The sequence below is a fragment of the Bolinopsis microptera genome, chromosome 10 (assembly GCF_026151205.1).
Source record: "Bolinopsis microptera isolate Bmic1 chromosome 10, MBARI_Bmic_1.0, whole genome shotgun sequence".
Classification (NCBI taxonomy): domain Eukaryota; kingdom Metazoa; phylum Ctenophora; class Tentaculata; order Lobata; family Bolinopsidae; genus Bolinopsis; species Bolinopsis microptera.
The window spans coordinates 3,059,005-3,073,975 of NC_087081.1; the positions used below are offsets into that span (position 1 = coordinate 3,059,005).

At 37.2% G+C, this 14,971-nt stretch overlaps 1 protein-coding gene and 1 long non-coding RNA gene across 2 annotated transcripts in view; one reads left to right on the forward strand and one right to left on the reverse strand.

The window, feature by feature from the left end:
• Positions 1 to 14,971, forward strand: part of LOC134822164 (uncharacterized) — an 85,341-nt gene that overhangs the window by 4,913 nt on the left and 65,457 nt on the right. The window lies entirely within an intron of this gene.
• On the reverse strand, positions 6,474 to 7,561 carry LOC134822428 (uncharacterized). The gene is made up of 3 exons (XR_010161185.1): positions 7,367 to 7,561; positions 6,969 to 7,106; positions 6,474 to 6,669 (listed from the first exon to the last, which is right to left on the reverse strand). It is a non-coding gene; the product is annotated as an uncharacterized LOC134822428 (long non-coding RNA).

The window sequence follows — 14,971 nt, forward strand, 5'->3', positions numbered from 1 at the left end:
ACAAGATAATCAGAACCTAACATAATAACATCACTTGCATCACGTGAAATTAAAGAACCAATCTGTACCAACATTGTTCCTAACTCTCGCATATCTCGGGTAACCTTTAACCAACCTGTCCGTGTTTATTCGCTATTTTAAATATTTCGCTATCTTGTTAAAGATTAAAAAGATTGCTGTTTAGATAATGCTCATATTACTAAAATAATGACAGACTTGTTGATTAGTGGTTTCTGATAGGACAATGCTATACTTTGACATCCTGCAACCTATTATCCATTTTATATCATGTATCTAAATTCTAAATCATCAGATATCAATATTAGTGTTAAATAGAATTGAATCGAATATCCCATGGGCGTAAACTATTGTTTCGTGTACGTTAACATGACTGGAAACGTGATTTCATATTTAATTTAGGTGGATACTGGAAATGTGCAGCTGTCCTCAATTACCCGGTGCTCAATGCTCATCCCCACGCACAATTAAATTCCATCTTAAACTGGTTATTGTTAACCTGATTTTAATTTCAGTAGGGACTGGATAAGTACTTTTAAAACCTGATTAGTATACTTGAGCATTACATATAAAGAGATATCACGTAAACCACAAGTTTCTATTTTAAGTTTTAACAATCATGTGAACGCTTTTAACAAGATTTTCATATTTCACAGCGATAACCGAAATAACAAGACACCTGCTCATTTTAATCGAATCGGTCAACTTACTAACACCGGCTTCGTCTCTTTTAAAGATATCCTTTCAGATAGGGTTTCAGAACTTGGGAACATATGCTCATTTTCTGTGATGTTTACAGCTCGAATTGTTATTCCCACCCTCGTAGTTAACACCTGTTGTTTTATAAATACCACTTTTCTTGTTCCATTCTAAAAACATTTAAACTTTATTTGGTCCAGTTTCGGTCACACCCGCGGGGTGTAGCCGGATATTTGTTTTTAGCATGTGTTTATAAACACTATTTAATAAACAATGTTTATAGCGAGCCATGCAAGGGGGGGGGGGGGGGGGGGGGGGGGCTCTATAGATATTAATACGACAATAATCACCTCATTAACCTGTGTTTGTCATACTTTGTTTGTTATACTTCTCCGTACCTATCAAAGGTTAAAACATCACCAGCTCCCCTTTTTAAGGAGATGTAAACTGACCAATCAATCCGCTGACAATCACCCAACACCTTAGCCGTGAGAATTAACCTTTCACTTATCACCGCCCTATCTCAACCAATTAACCTGCCCCGGATAGTTTAGTAGCTTCTCAGGATAGTTAGTTAGGACCCTGATCATTAGAAACACCCCTAAAAGTTCGTTTTTGAAAAAAATTTAAAACATCCGTAATTTCATTTCTGTTGTTTTAGTTTCGCTTTTAATTTTTTGTATGCGTATAGAAAATTAATACGGCTTAAAAATGAGATGTCCGCGACCTCGTTAGCTCTGTCCAAACCAGTGGATGATTGACCATGTCGAGACGTATTGGAGGAACGAAATTTACTCAATTTCTAAAAAGAACATTATGCTCTTTTACTGCCATGATACAATTGATAAATCCAATTGTTATATAATCGGGGATAAGTTTATTATTTAAATGAATTTTGGTTTGCAAATGTCAGTTTTAATTTTAAGTAGACTTTTGGTCGATTTTTAACAGGATTCGTAGTACAATATCTTTAATTGATCAAAAATATTGAGTTAGCTCCTTACACGTCTACTTCAGAATTGCGCCAGGTCTACTTGTCAGCCCAAGTTAGGGCTATTAAAGAAATTTGATCCGCATTTTAATTGTTTTGATGTTATTGGTAACAGGTTAAACATAAGTTCAAAGGTTATTCTGCTAGTTATCTAAAGGTTACTTAAAATTCTTGGGATTAAATTTAAACTGTAGATCTATATTCGATGTTAGAAATGTTTGTCTGAATCACTTATGATGATGGAGTTGTGACACTGAAGCAACATTTTCACGATTTGTTATTTCATTTCGATTTGTTCGCTATTGTACTATCTAATAATGCTAACGATAGAGCTGAGATTCATCCATCCACAAACCAAATTCAGAAATCGCCGCCGTATCAGGAAATGCCCACTTGTAGTGTGGCAATGATGTGGAGGCTAATACAAACGGACATTATTACAGATCTTCTTAAACTTGATGTACGGAAAAATTGTTAGTAGACCCACATATGATAATTGGTAATTGTAGGGGCCCGAAGGGTTTTAGTTACTCTTATCGATAATATATGTGGTGAGGTATTGGTTAATGAGCTACCTTGCCCCTACCTTGAGAAAATTGATTCTAATAATCAGACGGCAAAAAAGTTCAATAGCTACTGTCAATGTTTGCGTGAGCAGGAGACGCGCATGTTAGATGAAGAAAATGAAAGTTGGGTAGGAAGGTTTTCTAGAGCTGTTGGGCTGAGTTAGGACGCGCTTGCTTCTAGGGATGCTTCTAGGCTAGTGCCGGATGCTACCCAGGGTCCATGTATTTAATACTGTATTTTGCTATGAGAATGTTTAGAAGCTAAACCGTGAGCATAGGTCTATTAAAAATGAACTTTAAGATTGTACGAAGGTCTTATATTTTGCTTGTATATTCTAAACGCAAGGAGAATTATATGTTTCCACAATTATGAGGTGTCAGCTTTACCAAGTAGCCCACATTAAGCTTATGTTTGCACTATTGAACTCATAATCGTAGTATAATGCTGGAATACTAATATTCTAACATCCCCTTATGGGTACGACACTACTGAAACCAAGGCTAAAAAGAGGAATTAGTTTTAGATGACCATTTTGTAAAAATAAGTGGCTCTGTCAAATGTTATCAAAGTAAAGCAATCCAACATTAGGATACAAATTATAAAATAGTAAATAAGCGGATGTTAGAATACCTCGTATGAATACAGGTTAGGAAAAGAGTTTGAATTGTTGCGGAGGTGGCTGACAAAATTGGTTATGACACAAACTTCGATGTTTTATTTTGTAATTATTTACCCCATCTGAAGAGGTGTGAGTTCTACAGTTAAAGCTGCAAAATGTATCAGGAAAGAACAGTTTTAAATCGTATTGTCAACTATAATTTATTAAACAATTTTAGCCATATTTACCCTCCATTAGAATGAAATTCCATTGGACCTGTTTCATCCATCTTTTGTATTACCCATGGAGGTGAAGGATTAGGGTTAGAGTAGGAGTTATTCGTTCTAAAATAAATTCAGGAAATTAGAAGACATTTGTTGCTCAGTTCCCGTCCCTTAGAAATTCAGGCTTCACTAGAGCAGCTTTTCAACGCGTTATTTAATTAAATAGCATAGATTTTAGGTCGATGAATACGTGGCTTTATAATACAAAAATTCACGTACAAGTAATGCACTTGTTGCCTCATCCCCGTATTATATGGATCAAAAAGTGGTAGTTCTACCAAGAGTCAATTCGACACCCCTATTCCTACCTGTAATATAGTGCGGGACACCCCATAGTTTCTATGATAAGTAAATTCAATAAGACTTATGGTTGGAGTCCTGTTAAAGCCCACCCCATGCCATTTGGTGGAATACACGAGTTCGGGCCGGGCAGTCTTCGACCTGGCTTATTTTATTTGAGGTATGGTACTTTGTGAGTTAGATTACTTAACTTTAATTTAAAAATTATTTAAAGAAACTGCAAGCTTTATATTAAAGAAAACGTGGGGCGTTTTCATAGCTTAGATCGTATTAGCATAATGACCTCATTATTTCATCGGTCAAGAGGATTACTTTGTAATGACATTATATTAAATTAGTTACTAAATTTTAGTAATAACCGTAGATCAGACCTCCAAATTCCATTCCCTCATAGTGCCAAAAAAATTACAATCTTCATCTCTGAATTCCTTTCAAAACTACTGCATCTATGAATTGCGGGTTTAAACTATGGTTTAAATTTATGCATGTTGGTTGGGTGTTTTATGTAGGGGGTCGAATGTAATATTCTTTGTATTTGCATCGTTCTAAACTAAAATTTGTTAATTATGAATTAATTTCAGTTTTGAGCTTAATAGATTTGTCATGTAAATATCTATCCTGGCATATCTAATTGTTCTTTGTTACCATCTGTCTAAAAGTTAAAATGGGAAAATGTGGTCCATCTCGTGCGAACTTTCCTAATGACCAGGGTCTCAGTTATTATTGTTATTAGTAAGTTATACACACCACAATTTGGAGCAGCATCACAATGGTGCTGACTGGTGGCCCTGTGTTAAACACACCCTCTCTCCCCCTCTTTATAGTTTAAACACTTGGAAATCTACCTGAACCCCATAATAGTGACTGTGAGCTGCTACTCTTCATGTAATACTAATAAACACTTTGTTTGGTGTGTTAAAACTATGATTCGTCACGTGACTCTGTTGACGATCTGTCACCATGGTGATCTGTCACCATGGTTACGAGAGGTGTATTGTGGAGGAGGAGTATTGTAATGTTACCAATTGTCTAGAAATTATTGGAATTGTTCATTAACTGCTCTTTGTGGAGCTGCAGTTACAATTATTAAAAGCTGCCAATTGTTCAAAATCCGGAGAGTTTTATTTAAAACTGATCATTTGGTTTGCAAATGATCAGTTTTATTTTTGTGAAGGATTTCGGCGATTTAACACGGAATTCTCGGTACCAATCTCTTCTTAATTGATCAAAGATACTTGAGTAGCTCACGATTGAACACGGTCTACCTTCCAATTTGAGGCAGACCTCAGGTCTTGTCACTTAACGTTTAGCGGTATTGTAACAGGGAAATTTGAATGGTCCACATTTCTTAGATTGTTTTGATGTTTATTGGTTTTCACACGTTCAGGGCTAAAACCTAAGTTCAAGGTTATTCCTGGCTCAGTTCACCTCAAGGTTACCTTGAAAGATTCTTGTTTACAGTTAACTGTAGATCTATTTAGATTTCAGACTCATGTTTGTCGTGGCAATCATCTTGATGATGAATATGGTAGTTTGTTTTGACACGTGACAGCAACTTTTCACGATCGATTAGTTCATTTCATTTCAATTTGCTCCGCTATCTGTGCCATAAAATGCTACCTCCGGATGCAGCTGACGATACCCCACTCACAATCCACAAACACCAGGAGATCCCAGGACAACATCCCGCACGTGGGCGCGTCATCAGGACAACATCCCGCACGTGGTGTCGTGGCAGTATTGTAGTTGTGGAGGCGTTCAATTATCATTACACACGTGCATCCTCGTCATTCTACAGAATCTTCAGTTCACATGACCCACTTGACTGCTACCCGAGCTACCACATTATTAATTTCGCTTAGTAGCACACATCCGGTGATGATGATGGCCCTATAATATAGATATTGGTGGCCCTGGAAGGGGTTAAAGTTGAGCTGCTACTTTATAATTAATGATGTGGTGACCAGTCTAAACTTGGGGGTAACCTAAATAGTCTCACCTTGACCCTCTCCACACCGTTATGATATTTTCTCATTAATCTGAAGAGGCAAAGTGTGTCAAATAAGCTACCTTAAACTGTTTGTTGTGAGCAGAGGAGACGTGCGCTGTGATGTTGAAACCGTGAAACCTTATGAGGTTGCTGTCTAGGAGGTTGCTGTCTAGGAGGTTGCTGTCTAGGTTTAAGCTTAGTACAGGATGCCTCCACTCACCTGGCTCCCTTATCGGGTGAACTAGCTACTTTTAAACTGTTTGTTGTTGCTGTGAGACGTGTTTGGTAGAAAGCAGAACCCGTGAAGCCTAGCGGGCTCTTAAAATGAATTGGCGGGAGATTTATCAGATCTTAAGACGACTGTCTACTTCATTAGAATTGTACAGTACTGTACGAAGGTTTCATGATTCTCATAGTCGATCATGGTTTTGCAGTTCTTCAGGTTATGTTTTCCCAAACAACAGAAACAATTAAATGTGTTTTGGCCACCGATATCATTTAAAAAACTGCTCGAATATTCTCGAAGGACGTAGTTCAGTATGGTATTCCACCATTATTGAGTGTGTCAGCTGTACCAGTAGCCACCTTGAGCCCCTTTAATGTGTTAATCTATTGACCGTCCTTATAATCGTAGCATATAATGCTGGACACATTAAATACGTGCCTACCGACCCCCTGTGGGGCTACGACGCCACTATCTGCACAACCAATCAGAGGGGAGTATTTCATCACGTGACCCCTGTAAACCAATCAGAGGGCTGCATGTTAGTCACGAGAGCAATCAACATGCAGGATACAATTGTTAAAGATTAGTAAAAGTTAATTGGGACTGGGAAAACACCCGTATGTAATGGACATGTAGTACGGAGGTTTGGGTTGTTTGCGGAGGTGGCTGACCCAAACTTTGGGTTGTTTGCCAAACTTCGACCACGTATTTAGTTGTTGTCCGTCCATTTTTAATTTTTGTATATTTATTTACCCGCTTTGAGGTGAGTTTAAAGTTAAAGCCTGACAAGTGATAATCCGTTTAACGAAAACAGTTTTAAATCGATGTCACCTTCCTACATATTGATTTAACACAATGGTTTAGCACACGTATCCAACCGCTATGAATTGAACATTCCATTTGTGAAGTGCTGCTTTTCCTTCCGTACGTCTTTTGTATTACCCCCGATGAAGGAGGTGAAGGATGTAGGGGTTGAGTGGTATACTGCCGAGGTTCCTAAAAATAAGAGTTCGGTACGTATGTACGGTATGTTACATTTAGTTCAGTTCACTTAGAAATTCAGTCTTATCTCTAAGAGCTCTTTTATCGAAGATGGCTGTGTTATTTAATATAAATAGCATAAGTTTAGGCTCTGAAACGTGCTTTTAAACACAAAATGCACGTGCAAAGTAATGCACAAGTTCTGGTGTGCTCTCTGATCACAGTTATATCGCTCTAATAGAGTCCAATGTGCGGACACCCCCTAGTTTCCTACCTGATAGAGTCCAATGTGCGGACACCCCCTAGTTTCCTACCTGATAGAGTCCAATGTGCGGACACCCCCTCCAGAGAGGTCGTTATGGTTGGAGTCCTCGTAAACCCACACCGACTGATGTCCACTTTGGTTTGGATCCCGTTTAGTTCGTGGTCTTTCCAGGGCGTCTTATCTCGACCTGGGTTTTTATTGTTATTTGAGGGATATGGTATTTGTGGTTGAGAAGTGTACTGTACTTTAATTTAAAAGATTGATTTTATGAAACTGCAAGGCATTAAAGACTAAAGTGGGGACCTTTTAATCTCATAGATTAGTCGTATTAGTCACTATTATAGACACTCCATTGATCCGTCATCGATGATCGAATGAGGATTTATTTTGTTAATCGACCGATTAAACATATTACTAATTAGTTACTAATTTATACTGTATACTAACCAGTAGATCCAGAGCAGACCCTCACACAAGGGGAAGGGCCCTCTCCATCCTCCCCTCCAAGTGCCACAACATCAGCGCTAACAAGTTCTATCATGCTCACTAGTAATATCACCTTCCACATCATATCTCACTGTACAAATATAGAAATTACCGGCTTAAGGAAACGTTGAATGGTTAAATTGTGAACTGAATTGTTGGTTGGGTGGTTTTATAGTAGGGGGAGTGATCCCCGTAATTATTCCTTTGTTTGATGTTTCTAAACTAATAATTCTGTTGAATTTATGATTAATTTTCCGTGGTGTCTGAGCTGTAAATTATGAACTTTGACATCGTTAACATCATCTCCACTCTTATAAGCATTATCAATTGTTCGTTGAATTAATCATCCTGTCATGAAACATATAAATTACTCTGTCGCTTTAACAATCTCCTGAAAAAGGCCGATATTCTCAAGGTAATAAAGTATAATGCTAACAGTCCAATATATTGGTTTACTGGTTATTAATTACAGTTAAGGTAACATGTGTTCTCTCCAAGGACATCTATTTCTCGAACTTTTACAATTTACATTATCTTCAGAATAAGAGATCGAATAATATCGGTAATTATTAACTTTAATAGTTAACTTTACCTCGAGACCATTACATTTAAGTAATATATAATAACTTTACCCAAGAAGAAAGGTAAGCTTAAACTGTTAAACAGCTTAAACTATTAAAACTGAACGTATATGTAAAGGTAAGCTCAGTAAATTATATGAGAGGTCGGCGTTTAAATAATTAAGTTAGGTAATGTTCGCTACTTATCTAAAACATGGGGGTAACATCGCTCGTTGTGTGTTTCAATGTCAGTGAACTGTATCTTGTTGCATGTATCATCATTGCCGCACTTCTCGTAGTTTGAGGGGCGTTTAATTTCACACCCCTTTCCTCTGTTTCGAATCCCTTCCCATGTCCAGCGCCTCGTTACTAGATTTAATATAGCACGTCCTAATGGCGCCCTTTTGACGCTTAAATACCGCGGCCGATAATATTCAACCGGCGCCAGACTGCCTGACTGCCTGCTGTGCAGCTGGGAATGAATCTGGGTTCCAACTTTCGCGCGCAAATTATTCTTTCTTCTTTTTTTCGCGCGCAAATTATGCTATTACTTTCATTTTCTGGTCGGTATCGTTCCGTCGCACGTTTATTTACGATTTTGTCGTGGAATCTAGCTTGTAAGTGTAAGTATTTACCACATCTTGCTTACCTATCTAAATCTGTTATTGCTACAACGTATGTATCGTTAATCGTACGGCTATAGACCTGAATTCATGCCTTAATTGTACTCAATAGATATGATCTCTAAAGTTATGTCAAGTGTACGATATCGTTGGTTTCGTTATATTACGTTATACTATGTTACTGTACACTTTATCGAAGTGTTATTTGCGGCTACATAGTTTTACGTGTTATACCTTGTAAATGTCACGTGATGCAACAAATCGATATTTATTTATCAAAACGGCCGATATAAGAAAAGTATCGTAGCTTTGTGAGTTCTGAATAATAACGGTTTAAGACTTTAAGAAATTTAGACGACATCTATACGACATCTCTACGAAACAGCATTATCCGTACATTGCACATATCAAAAAAACATAGCATGGGATACGGTTCCATGCCCTGATGGTTCACATTAACTTATATATCATGAATATTATAAATAAATCCTTCCTAAGTGCTGAGCCTCCCTTCAAACCGTGCATGTTTACTCAATAACATTATATTGCTACAAAGTGACCGGTGGAGGGAGCTAGGGAGTAGGGATCTGCTCTCTTTCAACATGTAATTTGAAATCGATTAATCTGCTTTCTCTCTCCGTTTAAACACCATCTTTACACGTTGCTGAAGTTGTGTTGTTGTTGTGACGCTTCTCTTTGTGTGTGGGGGCCGGGATGTTTTGTATTTGCTGTTTTTTTAACGTAGCCGATTGATATTCATATCATTTTTATTGCCGATTCATGTAGAGTTCATGTTGCAAGCACCGAATCGTTTTCCTTCAACCAATACCATTGCTCTCCCCGTTTTAAGGTTAGACTGGAAACCGGATTTTGTAATGTGTACCATTATCGATATTTTAAAATTTGTAAGCTCCCACGGAATTAAGTTTAGTTTTTGCGATATCGTTAGCTGTAGCACACTTATTTTTTGAGAGGCTTCAACCTTAACCTTGATGGCGGCTACCTCCCTTTTAGATTTCGTGTTATTTAAATGTTATTCTCATTAACAAATCAGACGCACATTTGTAAGTTTTACGCTGCATGAACGCGGACTGGCTGAAACTGGTTCATAGCTATTTCCATCCCAATTACATAATATCTAATAATTTGTTGGCGCTTTAACTTGCAGTATAGGTGTGTTCTCTCTTGATTACAAAATTCTGATTTATAATGTATAATTAATGTTTAATCAATGTATAATGTACTGATGGTGGTATTTTACATTTGGGTTATAGCTGAGCTGCCAATCGATTACAATGTGCATTGTGCAATGGCTGAGTACTTGAGTAGTGTTACAAAATCTGGATTTTATAGTTTCCGGTCAATAATTTGCAGTGAGGTTTCACCTTCCAGTTCCCGTCCCCGAGGAATGTTAACGTATAATTGTGCACCAAAGTCCCGTAGGCAGACTAGACCTTACCTTACCATTGAACAATTTGGTAATGATACTTTTAATAGTGGTCTCTTTTTAAGTCGATCTGGTGTTGGCTATTATTTACAACAGTAGTGTTCCAGCAACTAAATATCTTCAATATCTATGAAACTGTAAGAAAGCGACGTTACCGTACATCTCACCACAGACGGTGGTTATTATAAGAGACATTTTGCAGCATCTTTAAAGATTAGAAACATGTTTTGGCTATATTCTGCCGCTATATGGTTTGCGCAAGGTGTATTAATACTAATAGATCAGAATATTTAACCTTGAAACCTTTTCCCTCTGTTGCTTTACTTTTCGTTATAATACCTTTTTGCAGCTTTCACCATTAGCCGAGACGTAGGAATATAATTGTTCCCGTAAAATAATTCGTATGGCTCACAATCACATGTTTGCAGCTTCTGTCGATAGAAATTTACTTTACCTCTTTTCGATTCGATGGATTATTTTAATCCTTTTTGTGGCCGTTTCATATTTATAACAGATACATACTATATTACATTATCTCCACATAGATTTTTGTTCAAAATTTGATGAAGCACCTTTCGCGGAGGCTTCATAATATTACCTTGGGTACCTCAACCTAACCCTAAAAGTAGATATCTAAATGTGCCCCATGAAATGTAACACGTCCCCTGGCTAACTAATAACCATTACTTTATCTTTACTATAAGTATACTGTATAAGTATAACCACCACTATACAATATCTTATTAATCCCTTAGCAGCCCACTGGAGCCATGCTTACTGACCAGTCCCTGCTCCCTGATTAGTAGGACCTTTACCTCAAATAAACTATCATTTTAACACCCGCAAGGCTGCTCTGCTAATAGAAACTACTTAATTAATACAAAAAGTTAAACAGTTAAGTGGTTTAAGTAGCCGCTGCATGCTGGTGTGATGACAAAACTTTCTCTCTTATAGTTGTGTTGTCATACTGCTGTACTATTGTATGACCAGGAGCAAGAGGGACGGGGGCCGGGGGGGGGGGGTATTTATTTGCATATATCACATATTTTAGTCATCAACTTCAGTTGTTTTCCCACCATCTATGACAGAATATAAGCTGTAACTTTGCTAAATTATTTCGTATTTAAATTGTCCGTCCAGATTATAGGTTTGCAGTCTGGCTTAGTAATAGTCACAGCGTGGGTCACTACCCAAGCTGGTGTATCATACACGCTAGAGTATGACTAAGTGACTAGATACATACTTGCATAACCTAAAATTGAATTTCGATCATTTGACCAGAGGCTATAATTCATGATCTGGAAAGAATAGCAGTAAATATTTAACTCATCCTGAATTACCACTATTACTGGAATATCAAGTTTCATTTAAACTATTTCTAGCTCCTTTTTTTTGTGTATTACACATTTTGTCATTGTTGTAAGTCTGCGATTTTTAAATTCCACACCAGATAAACGGTTATGTGCAGCTAATTAAGGCATAATTACAAGATTTCTTTACTTTCATCAGTTTTTTGTTAGGTCAGTTGTCCTTACGCTAAAACTTTAACCAAGAAATCAGTTTCCTCAACTCGTTAAAGATTTTAAACTTACTTTGAGGATGAAATTTAATCTATTTTTGTAATTTGGAACTGCTTAGTTGCTTGTGCCCCCCCCCCCTCTCCGGCCCCCCCCCCCCCCCCCCCCTTTTTAATACTAGTAAAACACGCAGGCTCACTACCGCTGCTTACATCATACATAACAGAAATACCACAATTAGTGGTGAATTTGTCAGCTGTCAAGTTTAACGCCAGCAGCACTCACGTTTCATACTTTCATAGTTCATCGACAACCGCTGATATCTCATCATATTGTATTATATCCTGAACGTTTCCCATTTTGTTTCTCTTATAGTTTTACAGGGAATGAATTTTGAAATTGATGGCCGTTGCTTTAAGATGTGTAAGCTATGTCATGGGGACTTCACAAAAGAGAGGTATAGTATGACGTGATTTATTACCACAGCCAAGGGTTTGATTGAGATTTGGTGTGTCGTCATAGGAACACTCCACACGTGAATGGTTACCAATACCACAATTTAACTGACATGTGGTTTAACACATGTATCTGTCACGTGTTTTACCACGTGTATCCGGTAAGAGCTTACATCATATCACCTGAGACTGGTTAATTATTTGTTTTACTCAGCTTTACTTGTACTTGCAGAAACAACACTGTTTACTTGTACTTGCAGAAACAACATTGTTTACTCGTAGTTTTACTCTGCGCCATTGATACTACTTCATGTTTGGAGGTTGCTTGTTTTATCTTGATGGACAGAATTTTACAGAATTTTACAGTACTTTACTTAAACTGTGAATTTTTCATTTTGGACTTATATTAATAATATACTATTATTTTCTTGTTACAATTTTAATTTGTGTGAAACAATAAAGAAACGAAACTCATCCCATTATAAAATTTTTTAAAAAATTATACATTGTGATAATATAAATTAAAAACATAAAAAGGAGTGCTGTTCGATAAAATAAATTCTTTAGTAAAAAGTCGATTAAGTGCATTATATAATGTAAATACTGGAATATCTCATTGTTTTTCCATTATCTATTCGGATAATTCTGGCTTTTCCCGGACTCAATCAGTTCGGAACATCATGACAGTTGTCAAGGTTCCCGGACTCAATCAGTTCGGAACATCATGACAGTTGTCAAGGTTGCAGCAAGCACCAGTGCTCCAGTACCAACTTTTGGTGCGTCAGAAGCATAAGCTTCTTCATAATAATAATCATCTTCTACTGCTGCATCTTCCGGATAACCCGCATAATCTCCCTCCGCCGGCACCTCTACCTCCTCATCCATAACCTCGGGATCCCTATATTCATAAGTAGCGAGTGACAGAGTCAGGAATGAAGCTAGTAGGACCACGAAAAGTTTCATTGCTAGGATAGTGAAGGTTTATTTTATATGTTGTGTTTTCCTATTTCTTTTGGGAATAAGGACATGCGAACAGGTCAAGAAAAACCAATCTGATGCAATATAAAATACTATTAAGAATAGCAAGAACTCCTAACAAAAAATAATGGAACAAGTGAGCGGACGGTGGCGAATTGTGGCGCTCTTAAGTCTTTAGTCCCTCACGCGCTGTGCGTGAGATCTATAATGCTATTATCTATTATATTCTAATACTGTCGCATGTTCTGGGTGTTTGCTAAATATAGAGCTGCTAGAAAATTATAAGAATTAAATGAAGACAACAAGTCTCAGTCGGAGGTTATTTGTTATTTTAAAATACCATATTCCCCACCAATATTAGGCCGCAGGGGAATGTCAAGATTGAAAGCCTTGCAATGTGTAAAGCAATTTTATAGTAAAATCACGACTCCCTGAATAATTATTGCACGAACACCCGGACTGGTTCTGAAATCATATACTTTTATTATCTAGGAACTATGAACAATTATTCGATTATCCTAGTCCTCTTAACCGTGCATATTAAATTATTTGTCATAATTTAAGTAATATCGAGGAACGTTAAATATTCAAAATTCAAAGTCACGCATAGAATTTGCATGGCTCGAGATAGCCAGTATAGAAAGAGAGTGGCAAACAAGTGGCAACGTGAAAAAGTGTTGGAGAAGTTGGTCAGTAATTAATGGAACTGAAAAACGTTATATAAGACTTTTGTCACTCGTTGTTTCGATATTTCGGTTTGTAGATACCTCAAAGACTCGAATCGGTAACGGTCAATGAACTACATACCAGTAATAATGATAATCGTGAAGTGCTATTAGCAATTCATTAACCCACACCGACCAAACGCATGGCAACAGCATGGCATTATTGGCAATGTAGCTTGGCAACACATGCAGCAACAGCAAGAAACAAACTAAATAAGTTTTGGGATCTTAACAAACGCTCTGAAATCACTTTATACTCAAAACATACTGCCGGCAGGCTATATTAGATATATTATATTTTGGTGGCCGGCCACTGTGCCTCCGAGGCTTTAGCTGGTTAACATAAACAAAACTCTGAAATTACAAAAAACCAAACAAATCCAGCTTCTGATGTTTTATTCCATGCTAAATCTCGCACCTTTCGTGGCTTTGGCTGTTCACTAAAGACCCAAGCAAACTTTATTGAGCTTGCGGTATGGATAATGAAGTTTGAGCCACATATCTGAACAAAAGATGAAATAAGCAAGCAATATTTAGCACATAAATGTGAATTCTGGTGTTTGAGACTTGGAAAGGTTTGAATTTTAAATTTCTGTGCTGACTCCAAATTATCTGAATTTATCGTGCAAAATTTGGATTTAGTTGATATACATAATATATAATAATAGTCCGGTTATTATATTCTAGATTTCTGGTTTTCTAAATTAATGCGCACATGAGAGTCACGTGACTTGAGCCTACACTGCGTATTAGTCGGCCGGTGCTTGATCTTAACTAAAATTTCACCTCATCAGCATTATTCATAATATATTAATAGAAACTATAGCAGCATTTAACAACATTTGAGGGTTAAAGGAAGATGAATAAGAAATACCAAGTTGCAAGTACCACCTGTATTCACACTCAGTATTTTCCAATACGAGATTGGGGACGGGTTCTATAAACAAACAAACAAACAAACAGTAACAAGTGTTGCAGACCTATATCTTCAAGGGTCACCTGGCCTGTGCAATGGTCAGTGGTCACCTGGCCTGTGCAAGGGTCACCTGTGGTGAGTGGCCTGGTGATCGTTTAATCGCTAGTGTCCTAAAAACAATCTAATGTAAGGAATAAGCCAATAAGGCTGAACTATTCTTGTTCTTTTTACTTTTCCTCGCTGGTAATTATATTAGAGACATATCTTTATTAGATTTAATGCTACCTTTTTAAATTAAATCCAAAAAAAGAAAAAATCGTTCTGTTTAAATTTGATTTCTCAGCT